This window comes from Nuphar pumila, chromosome 8 (genome assembly GCF_984573655.1).
Source record: "Nuphar pumila chromosome 8, dmNupPumi1.hap1.1, whole genome shotgun sequence".
Lineage (NCBI taxonomy): Eukaryota > Viridiplantae > Streptophyta > Magnoliopsida > Nymphaeales > Nymphaeaceae > Nuphar > Nuphar pumila.
In genome coordinates this window covers 119,975,517-119,991,640 of record NC_143256.1, presented here as the reverse complement: position 1 = coordinate 119,991,640, position 16,124 = coordinate 119,975,517, and the positions used below count along the sequence as shown (strand labels likewise).

At 35.0% G+C, this 16,124-nt stretch overlaps 1 protein-coding gene across 1 annotated transcript in view; it reads left to right on the top strand.

Moving 5' to 3' along the window:
• The window catches only part of LOC149830425 (brefeldin A-inhibited guanine nucleotide-exchange protein 1-like), a 64,308-nt gene that overhangs the window by 14,651 nt on the left and 33,533 nt on the right, over positions 1-16,124 (top strand). The window lies entirely within an intron of this gene.

Genomic DNA, 16,124 nt, shown 5'->3' with positions numbered 1-16,124 from the left:
ACCTATCTATCAACTAAATGTTAAGAATGCTTTCCTAAATGGCGAATTAAATGAAGAAGTTTACATGGATCCCCCACCAGGAGTATGTATTGGTAAAAATAAAATTCTCAAACTTAAAAAGGCATTATATGGTTTAAAACAAGCCTCAAAGGCTTGGCATGATAGATTTAGTAATGTAATGACGAGTTTGAATTTTCGTTCATGTTATACTGACACTGCTTTGTTTGTGAAAAGTGCAGGGTCTTCAGTAGTTATTTTACTACTTTATGTTGATGATATGATCATCACTGGAAGTGGTGAGCAAGGAATTTATGATATTAAGAAAGTTTTAAAAGAACATTTTGACATGTCTGACCTTGGTTTCTTAAGATATTTTTTAGGGATTGAAGTGGCGTACTCTCCTCGAGGGTACATTCTCTCTCAGATGAAACTGGCTGCTGACATTTGTTCCAAATCTGGTATCTCCGATGATAAGAAGACAAAAACCCCTGAAGTCATCAATGCAAAATTAAGGTTGGAAGATGAAACACCTCTCGAGGATCCTACTCCCTACCGGCAACTTGTTGGGTCTCTAACCTACTTATCCATCACTCGGTCAGACATAGCTCATGCCGTCCACTCTGTCAGTCAGTTTCAACATGCATCTACAACCGTGCACATGAGTGCAGTCTTAAGGATCGTCAGATATATCAAAAACACCATAACTAAGGGAGTTTTTCTTTCCTCCTCCTCATCACTTGATTTAATTGCTTATACTGATGCTGATTGGGGAGGAAATCCCAATGACCGAGTCTCAACTATGGGATTTTGTGTTTTCTTAGGTGACTCTATGATTTCTTGGAGATGCAAGAAGCAACACAAAGTATCCTTGTCCTCAACGGAAATGGAATATCGTGTTATGGCCACTACAACCATGGAACTTGTATGGCTAAGAAGTCTCCTCAGTGATATGGGCATTGTCATCTCAACTCCTTCGAAGATGTGTTGTGACAACAAAAGCGCAATTTATATTGCAAGCAATCACACCTTCCATGAGTGTACTAAGCATATTGAGATGGACTGCCATTACGTACGTGAATGAATACCTAAGAGGAACCATAGCACTACCTTACGTCACATCTGAGTACCAGTTGACGGACTTCTTCACTAAGGCCCTTGCTGCTCCTCGTTTTTTGTTTCTCCTTAACAAGCTTTCGGTTATATCCCCATAAAGCTTGGGGGAGGGTGTTAAAATACATGTATTTCATATATATATATATATATATGTTTTTATATATATATGTATTGTCTAGGGGTATTTTAGTCATTTCACAAGTACCCGATAGGGGTACTTGTTTCTTTTCATTTATTTTTTGTAAATTCTTTTTTCATTTTCATTTTTTTCTTTTTGTATTTTTTGCTCACTTAAAAGGGGCCCCACCATGGAGTCAATGGGCCCCCCAACGGTCACATTTGTGACCATTGGGGGCTCCCAACGACTCCATGGGGAGCCCCTAGGTGGCTCTTCTTTTAAGGCCATAAGGCCACCCCTCCTCTCCTTCTTTTGTGTATAAATAGGGGTGAACCCCTCTTGTATTTTTTACTCTTGAGAGCTCTCTTTCTTTTCAATAAGAGACATTTATATTTTTATGTTGTGTTGTATCTTGTGGGTTTGGGTGTTAGCCCTTTTGTTTGTTCATTAGTGGATATTATAAGTGCTTAACGCACTCTTTGTTTTTTCGCATATTTCATTACATACACAACATAGAGTCTTAATTTTAGATCTTAAAATTAGAAAATGCCACAAAAGGGATAGACATAGGATAAATCATAGAATTAAGTGGTGGGCACTGAAAGGAGCTAAACAAGGAATGTTTGTAGAACAGGTAGCTAAGGAAGCTAATTGGTGTCTCGAGGAGGATGCATAATCAAATGTAAAATAAGATAGCGGGTTGCATGCAAAAAGTGGCGAAGGAGGTTTTGGGTGAGTCTAAAGGCGGTGCACCGCTAGGTAAGGATACATCATGGTGGAACGAAGATGTCAAATTAGCTATTAAGGTTAAAAGAGAGTGTTATAGAAATCTAAGAGTCGTGATAATGAGAATTTGGAGAAGTATATGGTAACAAAGAATGAAGCTAAAAAGTAGTTCGAAATGCGAGAGATAAGGTATATAAGGAGGTCTATGACGAGTTGGATACCAAGGAGGGCGAAAATGATATTTATAGGCTTGCAAAGATGAGAGATATGAAATCAAGGGATCTGGGTATGGTTAGATGTATCAAAGATGAAACGCAAAGGGTTTTAGTTAAAGATGAGGAGATTAAGGAGAGATGGAAAGATTATTTTGATAAGCTATTTAATGGAAGGCATGCCCAGGATCTTGGAGACTTCTCCATTCCTTTTCATGAGATGAATCGTGACTTCATGCGCAAGATTCAAAAGAAAGAAATTACAGAGGCTTTGAAGAAAATGCAATCCAGAAAGACAGTTGGCTCGGATGGTATACCTATTGAGGCTTGAAAATGCTTGGGGGAGAAAGGTTTAGTATGGTTGGCAAATCTTTTTAACAAGATTTGGCGGACAAATAAGATGCCTAATGAGTGGAGGAAGAGTACTTTGGTGCTTCTCTATAAGAATAAGGGTGATATACAAGATTGCACAAACTATCGTGGTATAAAACTCATGAGTCATGCTATGAAACTTTGGGAGAGGGTGATTGAGTATAGGTTGAGGAAGGTTGCCATGATATCGGAGAATCAATTTGGTTTTATGCCTGAAAGATCAACTATGGAAGCTATACATCTCCTTAGACAACTTATTGAGAGATATAGAGAGGGGAACAAAGATTTGCATATGGTTTTTATTGATTTGGAGAAGGCATACGATAGAGTACCTAGGGATGTTCTCTGGTGGACAATGATGAAGAAAGGTATCTCTCTCAAGTACATTAGTATAATTAAAGATATGTACGAAGGAGTAGTAACCAATGTCCGCACTTGTGGAGGAGTGACAAACAATTTTCCTATAACGGTTGGGTTACATCAAGGATCTGTATTAAGCCCTTTCCTTTTTGCTATAGTGATAGATGAACTTACGAGATAAATTCAAGAAAATGTGTCGTGGTGTATGTTGTTTGCTGATGATATTGTTTTGATTAATGAGTCTAGAGTTGGGGTTAATGCTAAGTTAGAATTATGGAGACAGACTTTGGAAGCAAGAGGTTTTACGTTGAGTAAGAGTAAGACAGAATATATGGAATGTCGGTTTAGTAAGCAATGAAGTAGTGATGCGAGTGTAGTGAAGCTTGGTGAGCAACAAATAGCGGTGGATGACTGTTTCAAATATTTGGGATCTATCATTCAAAAGAATAGAGAAATTGATGGAGATGTAAATCATAGGATGAAGGTTGGGTGGATGAAATAGAAAAGTGCAACCGGAGTGTTGTGCGATCGTAGAATGCCATTGCGGTTGAAGGGAAAGTTTTATAGGACGACAATTAGACCCGCTTTACTATATGGTACGGAATGTTGGGCTGCCAAGAGACATCATTTTCAAAAAATGAGTGTAACTGAGATGCGTATGTTTCGATGGATGTGTGGAAATACACTAAAAGATAAGATTCAGAACGAGAAAATACGTAAGAAGGTAGGCATTGCATCTATTGAAAATAAGATGAGTGAGAATCATTTACGATGGTTTTGGCATATTCGGCGAAGGCCTAATGATGCTTCGGTTAGAAGGATGGAGAAATGGGAAAATCTATTAGCTAAAAGAGGTCGGGGTAGGCCTAAGAAGACTTGGATGGAGATAATAAGAAAGGATATGAATGCTTTGAACCTTGTAATAAAATGGTGGTCTTCAACAAATGCACAAATAACTCACAAACAAGTGTCTATTGGAGACACTACAAGCATGACCCTTGAAAGGGTATAAAGGGAAGAACACTTGAAAAATAAATAATACTTTATTCATGAACAAAATGCTTAAGAAGCATAGTTCTTTACATTGAAGGGGTTCACCCCTATATATACAAAAAAATGGGAGAGAGAGGAGAGCTCATTTTGAGCTCTCCAAAAAGAGACATTGGATTCCAACGTCTCTTAATATAGCTGTTGGACTATAGTCCAACAACATTTATTATTATAGCTGTTGGACTATAGTCCAACAGCATTTATTATAGCTGTTGGACTACAGTCCAACAGCTACTTGCACAGTCAAGTTCCAACAGGAACTTGACTGGATCAAAATATCTAGTTTCTATTGAACAAGATGCTAAAAAAGAAAATAAAAAAATAGAAAAATAAAATAATAAAAGAAAATATAATAATATTAAATTATATATATATATATATATTGCAGTTTACATTTTAACACTCCCCTTCAAACTTACGGTACAATGAGCGAAAGTTTGTCTAAGAGAAAGTGAAATCTGGGAGCAGCGAGAGGCTTGGTGAAGAAGTCTGCTAATTGATATTCTGATGTAACATATGGCAGATCAATGGTTCCATGTAAGTATTCCTCTCTGACATAGTGACAGTCCATCTCAATGTGTTTAGTGCGCTCATGGAATGTCCGGTTGCTTGCAATGTAGATCGCACTTTTGTTGTCACAACACATCTTTGAAGCTTGCGTTGCTTTAGCTCCCATATCCGCTAGCAATCGTCTGAGCCAAACAACCTCCATAGTGGTGGTTGCCATGGCTCTGTATTCAGCTTCGGTGGAGGAAAGAGAGACTTTCTGCTGCTTCTTGCACCTCCACGAAATTAAGGTTTCACCTAAGAACACACAAAAACCAGTAGTTGAGTGTCTATTATTGGGATCACCTCCCCAGTCAGCATCAGTATATGCAATTAAATTTAATGAAGATGAAACAGACAAGAAGAGTCCTCGTGAAAGAGAGGATTTTAAGTATCTAATAATACGCAAAATCGCTCCCATGTGCACGGAGGTGGGAGCATGCTGAAACTGACTGACTGTATGAACCGCATGAGTTATATCTGGCCTAGTAATGGAAAGATAAGAAAGAGCTCCAACAAGTTGTCTATAAGGAGTAGGATCATCAAGAAGTTCTCCATCATCAATTTTCATTTTAACATTGACAACTTCTGGAGTGTCTACTTTCTTATCATCTGTAATTCCAGACCTGGAAATGATATCAAGAGCAAATTTAGATTGAGATATCAAATACCCCCGAGGGGAATAAGCAACTTCAATGCCTAAAAAATATCTTAATAAACCTAAGTCAGTCATTTCAAAGTGAGTTTTAAGAAGAGATTTGATATTTGCAACTCCCTGTTTGTCGCCTCCGGTGATGATCATATCGTCCACATAGAGAAGAAGAATAATGATGCCTGCATCAGATTTCTTAACAAACAAAGCAGTGTCAATTAAACAAGGTTGAAAACCAATATCAAGCATAACATGACTAAATCGGTCATACAAGGCTTTTGGAGCCTGTTTAAGACCATAAAGAGCTTTTTCTAGACGAAGAGCTTTACCCTTAAGGATACTAATACCAGGTGGGGCTTCCATGTATACTTCTTCAACGAGATTTTCATTCAGGAAAGCATTTTTGACATCTAATTGAAAGATAGGCCATGTTCTAATGGAGGCCAAGGCTATTAAAGTTCTAACAGTGGTCATACGGGCCACAGGAGCAAATGTTTCTTCATAATCGATGCCATACTCTTGGGCATATCCTTTTGCTACTAAACGGGCCTTATATCTTTCCAGGGTCCCATCACTTTTGGTTTTGACTTTGTATACCCACCTACAACCTATAGGTTTCTTACCTGGAGGAATATCTTGTATCGTCCAAGTATTGGCCTTTTCTAGTGCATCCAATTCTATTTTCATGGCTTCTATCCATTCTATATGATTTTTTGCTTGAGAATAGGATGATGGTTCAACATATGATTGTATTAATGTAATGGCGGCCCTATACGTGGGTGAAAAAGATTCATAAGACACAAATTTTTCTGGAGGTTTAGAGATTCTAGACGTTCTTCTAGGTGAGACTTCAGAGTATTTTTGTAATGCACATGGAAGATTTTGCTCTCTACGTCTTGAATATTGTAGACTAACATCCCTATGGATTTGCTCTTCATTATCATCATTTTCAACAACAATAGGACTTTGATCATTGTCAAGGTCACATCCAACATTACATTCATTGGATTTTGAAGTTGGATCAATTAAAAACGAGTATTCAGTGACATCCTTGGATTTTTCAAATTCAAAGAAGCTTTCTTTTTCCAAAAAAGATACATTTCTTGACACATATAATTTGTCATTTTGAAAATCGAAACACCTGTAGCCTTTTTGATTATCAGCATATCCTAAAAAGGCACATGGGATTGCACGAGGAGAGAGTTTGTCATTTCTGTTGGTGAAAACAAAACATTTACATGCAAAGACTCTTAATCTAGAATAATCTGGAGTTAAATTAACAAGCTTTTCTATTGGAGTTGTATTCTTTAATGAGGAAGATGACATCCTATTAATGAAGTAGGTGGCAGTTAGGACCGCTTCAGCCCAAAAACTTTTTGGAACTTGATTTGCAATTAGCAATGTCCTAGTAGTTTCCATAATGTGCCGATGTTTGCGTTCGACTAGGCCATTCTGTTGTGGAGTGTGTGGACATGATCTTTGATGTGTAATACCATGTAAATTGAGATAGTCTTTGAATTCGTTGGACATAAATTCTCCCCTTGAATCAGTGCGAAAAACAGAAATATCATTTTGAAACTTATTTTTAACCATTTTATGAAATATTTGGAAGTTAGCAAAGACATCAGATTTATGTTTAAGAAAATAAATCCAAGTATGTCTAGAAAAGTCATCAACAAAAATGACATAATATGTATAACCACCTTTGGAAATAACTGGTGCGGGGCCCCAAACATCCGAATGTATTAACTCAAGTGGTCGTGAGGAAACAAAAGTTCTACTAAGAAATGGTAACCTTTTCATTTTGCCAAAAATGCAGTCTTTACAAGAAAAATTTTCAGAATTACAAAATTTTTCCAAACTTGGAAAATATTGAATTTTAGACATATGAGGATGGCCAAGCCTTTTGTGCCATAAATCCAATTCTAATTTCTGAATATTATAACAAAATGCATTCTTGGGTAATTCCAAAAAGTCCATGTAATAAAGTCCTCCTTCTCTATGGCCTTCCCCAATCAACTTCCCTGACTGGCGATCCTGTACCCAACAACCATGAGAAGAGAAGGAGATATTACATCCATAATCAGATATTTGCAAGACAGATAAGAGATTCAAATTAAGTTTAGGGATATATCTAACTTCTGGGATAAAAAATCTTTTGGATTTTTGAAGATTTTCAAAACATCCTATTCCTTTTACTTCGAGAGATGTGCCATCGGCTGTAAAAACCTTTGACACTTGAGTTATTTTTAAGACATTCGGATAGACTATTAACATTTGGGGTCATATGAAAAGAAGCACCAGAATCTAAAAGCCAAGGAAAGTTACCTGGACCGGAGAAAGATGCAACTGCCGCTCCAGTTGAGGCTTCGGTTGAGGAGGATACCCCTTTGAGAAGAGGTTGAAGGATTTCCATCAGTTGAGCCATAGACACAGGTGCATCTTGATCTTTTGACTCAGATTCAACAGATGCAACTCTTTTTTCTTCTCTTCTTTTTAACTTTGGACATTGAGGCCTATAGTGCCTCGGTTCATGACAATGATGACAAATAACTTTTCTTTTATCAAAGTCGCCGTTTTGCCTTCCAAAATGAGGCGGCTTGTAAGTACGAGTATGATTCTCCGGTTTAGATACAGCTAAAACGGAGTCATCATCAACTTTTGGAGTACTTTTTCTAAGTCTATTTTCCTCCATAGTGAGCTCTTCTATAGTATCAACAATAGAAGGAATTTTTCCACGATATAAAAGGGCTGATTTGGTGGATTCAAACTCCGGCCTTAGACCATTCACAAATTGATAGAAATGTTCCATATCGAGTTGCTTTTGGCGAAGCTCGATGTCTTCGGCACAATGCCATTTGGGCTCAAGAAGAGCCAACTCTTCCCAAAGTTCGGACAACTCATTATAATATTCTCGAATAGTTTTATCTTTTTGAGTCATTGTCCGAACTTTATCTTGTAAATTGCATACATGTGCAATATCTTTAAGGGAATACATGTTTTTGAGGTATTCCCAAGCCTTATCGGCATGCTCAAACTTAGCTAGACTAGAGCATTTTTTAATGTCAATGCTATTGATGAGCCATGACATAATTTTTGCATGCCCTATCCTCCATTCTTTTCATTTCTTTTCATAAGTGGCTAACGCCTTACTCTTCTCTTCTTCTGTTAGAGGAACCTCTTTATCACCCTCTTTCTTGGTAAGAGATAGTTTAGGTTCCAAATCGGAACCATCCACTATACCCCATAAACCTTTTCCCCAAATGTGGTGCTTCATAATCGAAGCCCACATTACATAGTTAGTATCATTTAGCTTCATAGGAATGATGGTGATCTTATCATTGTCATCCATCTTTTACAAGGGTAAGAGAGGAATAAATAGGAGGAGAGAGAGAGAAAAATAAAAAGAAAAGAAAAATAGTAGACAAAGGAATAAGAGAGGATACAAAACCAAATTTTTTGTAGCACAAGTTCGCCTTTCTTCAAACAAATCTTCTTGAGCCAAGAACAAGGTGATGAAACACCTTTTGTAAATGTGGCACGGAAATCGAGGCGGAAGCACTTCAAGATCTAAGGATTTCGTAGCTCTGATACCATGTAATAAAATGGTGGTCTTCAACAAATGCACAAATAACTCACAAACAAGTGTCTATTGGAGACACTACAAGCATGACCCTTGAAAGGGTATAAAGGGAAGAACACTTGAAAAATAAATAATACTTTATTCATGAACAAAATGCTTAAGAAGCATAGTTCTTTACATTGAAGGGGTTCACCCCTATATATACAAAAAAATGGGAGAGAGAGGAGAGCTCATTTTGAGCTCTCCAAAAAGAGACGTTGGATTCCAACGTCTCTTAATATAGCTGTTGGACTACAGTCCAACAACATTTATTATTATAGCTGTTGGACTATAGTCCAACAGCATTTATTATAGCTGATGGACTACAGTCCAACAGCTACTTGCACAGTCAAGTTCCAACAGGAACTTGACTGGATCAAAATATCTAGTTTCTATTGAACTAGATGCTAAAAAAGAAAATAAAAAAATAGAAAAATAAAATAATAAAAGAAAATATAATAATATTAAATAATATATATATATATATATTGCAGTTTACATTTTAACAAACCTCACCGAGGACATGACATTGGATAGAAATGATTGGAGGAAAAGGATTCATGTGGAGGACCCAAAATGATTTTCTTTTTGGTTCATATCGCCGACCCCAATTGTTTGGGATGAAGGCGTTGTTGTTGTTGTTGACCCAATGATACTTTTTATTATAATGTTCAGAAATTGGATTTGGATTTGTGGCACAAAGGATTTGGTGATCCTCGTATATCCAAAATCCAATATTTTTCAAGTTTAGAAAAATTTTGTAATTCTGAAAATTTTGCTTGTAAAGATTGTATTTTTGGTAAAATGAAGAGATTACCATTTCATGACAAAACTTTTGTTTCCTGTAGGTCACTTGAGTTAATACATTTTGACGTTTGGGGTCCTGTGCCAGTAATATCAAAAGGTGGATACACATATTATGTGATTTTTGTTGATGATGATTTCTCTAGGTATACTTGGATTTACTTAAATATAAATATAAAGTTTTCTTACACTTTAAAGCATTTCACAAAATGGTCAAAAACAAATTTCAAAATGATATTTTCATTTTTCATACCGATTCTGGGAGAAAATTTTTATCAAAAGAATTTAAGGATTATCTCAATTTACATGGCATCACACACCAAAGATCTCGTCCTTACACACCACAACAAAATGGTTTGGCCGAACGAAAATACAAACACATTATAGAAACTACTAAGACCTTATTAATAGCAAACCAAGTTCCAAAAGAATTTTGGACTAAATCAGCCTTAACTGTCATCCATCTTATTAATAGAATGTCATCTTCATTAAAAAACATAACTCCAATAAAAAAACTTGTTAAATTATCTCCTGATTACTCCAAATTAAGAGTTTTTGGATGCAAATGTTTGTTTTTCACTAACAGAAATGATAAACTTTCTCTCTGTGCTATCCATTTGCCTTTTTAGGATATACAAATAATAAAAAGGGATATAAATGTTTTGACCCTCAAAATAAAAAATGTATGTTTCAAGAAATGTGTCATTTTTGGAAAAGAAAAGTTTTTTTTATTTTAAAAATGTTAAGAAAGTAACTGAGTATTCCTTTCTATTAGATTTAACTTCGAAGCATGATACTTGTGATTATGAATGTAACCCAAATGATGGTCAAGATATGGCAGATTCAGAACAAAACCTTGACAATGTATTTGTTGAAGAGCAAACCCAGAAGGACACCAATTATTTACAATACTGCAGGCGTAAGGATCCCAATCTTTTATGTGCACTAGAAAAATATTATGAAGCGCAAATCTGAAAGTCATCTAGAATTTCTAAACCTTTCCCTAAATTTGTATCCTACAAATATTTTTTTCAAAACTATAGGGCATTCATTGCATTAATACACTTATACATAGAACCTTCAATCTATGCTCAAGCCAAAGAACATTCTGAATGGGTAGAAGCCATGAGAGTATAATTAAAAGCCTTAGAAAAAGCTAACACTTGGGTTGTTCAAATCATTCTACATGGAAAGAAACCCATAGGATATAGGTGGTATACAAGGTTAAAACCAAGACTGGTGAATCTTTTGAAAGATATAAAGCCAGATTAGTTGTCAAGGGATACTCTCAAGAGTATGGCATAGATTAGAAAAAAACTTTTGCTCCAGTTGTCAGGATGACAATAGTTAGGACTTTAGTAGCTTTAGCCTCTATTAGAAAATGACCTATATTTCAAATTGATGTCAAAAATGATTTTCTTAATAAAAACCTAGTTGAGGAAATCTATATAAAAGCAGCACTTGGTATAAGTATTCCTAAGAGTAAAACTCTTTGTTTAAATAAAGCTCTTTATGGTCTTAAACAGGCATAAAAAGCCTGGTATGACAGATTTAGTCATGTTATGATCGATATTGGATTCAAATCTTGTTTGACTGACAATGTTTTGTTTGTTAAGATTTTTGAAGCATGTATTATTATTTTCTTTCTTTATATAGATTACATGATCATTACTGGAGGAGACAAATAGGGAGTTAAAAACATTAAAAGGATTTTTAAAAATCATTTTGAAATGACTGATCTGGGTTTATTGAGATATTTTTTAGGAATTGAAGTTGCTTATTCCCCTAGAGGGTGTCTGTTATCTCAATCTAAATTTGCTTGTGATATTGTTTCTAGGACTGGAATCACAAATGATGAGAGAGTTGATACTTCTGAGGTTGTCACCACCAAAATGCGAATTGATGATGGAGAACCTTTTGAAAATCTCACTCCTTATAGACAACTTATTGGAGCACTTTCCTACCTCTCAATCACTCGACCTGATATAACACACAGTGTACACATAGTTAGTTAATTTCAGCATGCTCTCACTTCTGTTCACTTGGGCGAAATTTTGCGTAATATTAGATACATTAAATCTTCTATTTCTCGAGGCCTTTTCTTGTTTGCTTCATCTTTATTAGATTTAATTGCTTATATTGATCTTGACTGGGGAGTTGATCCAAATAACAAATACTCAACCATTGCTTGTTGTGTTTTCTTAGGAGGTAGTCTGGCTCAAAAGACTGTTGGCTGATATGAGAGTTGAAGTGACAAAAGTATCATGCATGTGCTATGACAACACGATTGCGATATACATAGCCAACAACTGGACATTTCATGAACGCACTAAACATATTAAAAAGGATTGTCATTACGTGAAAGAGGAGTATTTACATGAGACTATTGATCTGCCTTATGTTACGATTTTTCACCAAACCTCCCGCCACTCCTAGATTTCATTTCCTCTTAGACAAACTTTCGGTCATTGTACCGTAAGTTTGAGGGAGAGTGTTAAAAGGTGTATATATATAAATATGTATATGATATATATATATATATATATATATATATATATATATAAATATGTATATGATATATATATTATGTGTACATATCAATGTATATACACGTAATATATTTTTTCTTTATTAATTTTTCATTTATTTAATTTTCTTTTTAGTATTTAGTTTCATTTGAATTAGACTTAAACTAGTCAACATATTGTTGACTAGTTTGAGAGCCGTTGGAGCTAGTCCAACGGCCACAAATAGAGCCGTTGGACTAGCTCCAACAACTCTCTTGTGCTTCTCTTATCTCTATTCCGAGAGCTCATTCATGTGTATATTGTATTAATGCTTTTTAAGCATTTTATGTGAAGTTAAATAAAGATTATTAATTTTATTCTTGTGCCTTCTTATTTGTGCCCTTTTGTAGGTTTTGATTAATTTGTCTTTTGTGGACACTTGTTGTCAACATTTGTGTTCTTGTTGAAGTCTGGTATTTCATTACAGTTACTAACTTACTACCAGCTGTTAGGAGATAATTGTGGATATGCTAGCAAATTAGTTAAATGTTTCAATTGTACCTTGTCAATTGGCTCAATTTTGTAGGAGTTCAATATATAAAGTTATGACACTAAGTTCCTCTGAATGCGGAAAGAATATTTTCAGAATGGTACGAAAGAGGGAATTGGAGTATGTTGCGAACATGTTTATTGAGTGAGAAGAACTTTTGATATCAGACCCATTTTTAAGTTATTCCTAAATGTGCTGAAGTTGCCTGGAAATTTACAATATGTAAATTCATAACTGGTAGTTCTGATGCCTAGAGCACTTTCAGTCTCGAATCAATGCACATGTTTAGTCCTTCATCAAGGTTCTTTTGGATTGCATGTATAGGAGGATAACAAGTTGAAGCACATGGTCCTTTTTGTAGGGGAAGAGCAATTTATTGCAGTGGATGGAGAAAGCTGTGATGCTCTTAGTTCCTTTTATGGTCAATTTCTATCTCCTTGGAGTTGGGTCAGCCCATATGATAGGATATTCATAAAAGAAAAACAGAAGCGTGAATGCACACATAGGAGATTATAATGAAACATAACGAGAATAAAATATAAAACAAAATAGCAAATGAGAATGACAAATGATAAAATCCATTGTGAAAGACTTGCAAAGACTTTTTTTTTTAATTCTTTTTAGTACATAGCCTTCTTTCTAGTCCTATTTTTTTTCTGACCTTGAAAGGGTCATCATCATCATCATAAGACCTTCTATGTTGTCTTGTCTAAGGTTCCTAGTTCTCAATCATTCTTGTTTGAGGCCAAAACCTCAGTCATGCCACAATCTTTCATGCCTTACCATCTCCTTGAAGTCTTTGATGATCTACTTCTTGCTATTAAATCTTTTGAACACATATCAGATCACCCTTTCATATAAATATTGTTCTGGGTCCCCATACAATATGCCTAACCATCACCAAGATACTCCTCAGTTTGCTCTTCTATTGATACAGGCTTCCCCTACCATGCTCATTATCTCCATCTTTTCTTGCTGCTTTTAGAATATGTCTTAGCATATGCATCTAATCTATATGCATTCTCTCTTTTTATAAATTCTTCATTGCATCTACGCTATATGCATTCTCTCTTTTTTATTGATTGTTCATTGCATCAAAGTGCAGGTATTACCATCATGAAATTGTGCATCGTTTATAAATGTAGCTATTTAGCATATACATGCCAGTAGCTTGGTTCTAATTCATTCATCTTGTCCTTATCAAACACAAGATTTTGTTGTGTAATTAATTAAGTTGATTGTAGATAGAAAAGGAGAATTCAATTCCTTGCAAACCAAATGAGCCACCTCTATTTTGAGTCATTCCCAGAACAAGGTGCAATTAGGATTAAGTGCCACCCACAATTGGAAAATCCAAACAAAATGCTGTGATTCAGTGGAGTTGGATTCCAGTGTTAAATTTATGTATATTATATGTATGCTAGAATGTATTTTAGGGTTTTTTTGTATTATTTTTCTTTTTCTTTTAATTTTATTTTTCATATTTTAAATGCCCTTGTGAAGGGCATTCTTGTCTTTTTAGCTAGCCTGACGGCTAACTAGCCATTTGGACTAGACCAACAGCTAGTGTTCTCTCTCTTTGGTTGTATATATATAAGGGTTTAAACCCTTTGTTTCTTTATGCTTCTCTTGAGCATTTGTGGATAAATAAAATAATTGGATAAATAAAATAATTAGTTTTTATATTGTTTCCTTTGCTCATTAGTGGCTTGTGTTTGTGAATGCTCTTGAGGTCTTATATTGCTCTTGGTGGCTTATATGTATTGCCCTTAGTGACCTTGTGATTGTGCACATCTTTGTTATTGTATTGGCCTTAATGGCTTTTGTATTGTGCACTTGTCTTTATTGTTTCATAATTTCATTACATCCAGTTCCATAAAGTTCCTTGAAACTAATCATGCACATGACTTCCTTTCATGCCACCACACTCTATTAAAAATGTGATACTGATTATCTACGTCACATAGTGATGCACTCTCATGGTATGAGTTTGCAGTATTTGCGAACTGCAAGACTTATTCCTACAAAGCTGTCAATTTATTAAATTGAACCTGCTCCTAAATGTTTCAAGGTGCACCATTGTTTTCTCAAATTCAATCTCTTTATGCTTAACATTAAAAATCATCTTTTTTCCTCTAAATTCAAATTTTGTTCTCCAAGATTTGCTATGCCCTTTTTCTCAGTCTCGTTCCTAGTCTTATTTCTTCTTGAGGTTGAATCATATATGTGTTTTTGTTAGAATGAAAGCTAACAATCAAGAATAGTATCACCCTTAGTTGTCATAGGCGCTAGGCGGAGCCTAGGTGGTAAGCCCCTAAAAAGGCCTAGACGTGCCTAGGTGGTACCCCAAATAATTTTTTTTAAAAAAACATCCAAAATATGTAAACAAACTACTAAAATTAATAAGAAACATGTATACAACATAAAATCAATCAACAATAAGCAATAGACCAATAATAACATGTCGTCGAACACTGCAAAGCAATTATATTACATAACCTGCTAAAAAAATTAAGAATAAATTAACAATTGAATAAACAAACCATACAACTAGCAATGCGAATGAACAAAATGCAAAAAATAAAATCATGCATACAAAAAAATTAACAACAACAATAGACATAATACAAGCAATAGACAAATAAGAAAAAATGAATAATTAAATAAACAAACCATGATGCAACTGATAACTTGCTCAAAAAAATTAAGAATAAATGAGCAATTGAATAACCAAACCATACAACTAACAATGTGAATAAAGTTCAATAAAGAATATATAAAAAATAAAATCATGTATACAAAAAAATTAACAAGAAGAAACCATGCAACTGATAACTTGCTCAATGCAAATAAAAGGCAAGTAGGCAACTACATAATTTAAACACAATTAAAGCCTTAACAATATTAAATTCACATCCAAGTCATACTAAAATGTCATAAGTCATAACTAAACTACTAAGAGTTCATGATAACTAAAAAGCTTGCTTCTAGAGCCTATTTGTCAAATATCAGGACAATATTTTCTCAATTTTGCATCCAACTGTTATTCGATGATCTCTTCATTTTTTTGGTAAGTGGGTCATCACCATCATCATCTTCAGAATCTGGAACAATGGTTGAAAGTTCTTCTTTGCATTGTTGCAATATTTTTCTTCTTCAAATTGCTTCTAGTTCAACAATAACATTAGCATGAAAAGTGGGACGAATGGATGAAGAATCACATGGACGTACATTTGGTGAGGGATGAAAGCCCCTTTTTGTTCCTCCCTCTTGGCCCAACCCACCTCCTCTTTATTTTTTTTATAATCAATCATCTTTTTTAGTTTTTAAAGAAAATTTCATTCCCCCCTCCTTTCTTTTCAAAAATTGCAGTCAACACCCTTAGAATACTTTTTTTTTTAAAATTTTGGTATGGACCTTAATGTAGATCCACACTTGATCCAGACCCAAATTCTCTCTATATATATATAATTATATATGTAGCCATGTCCC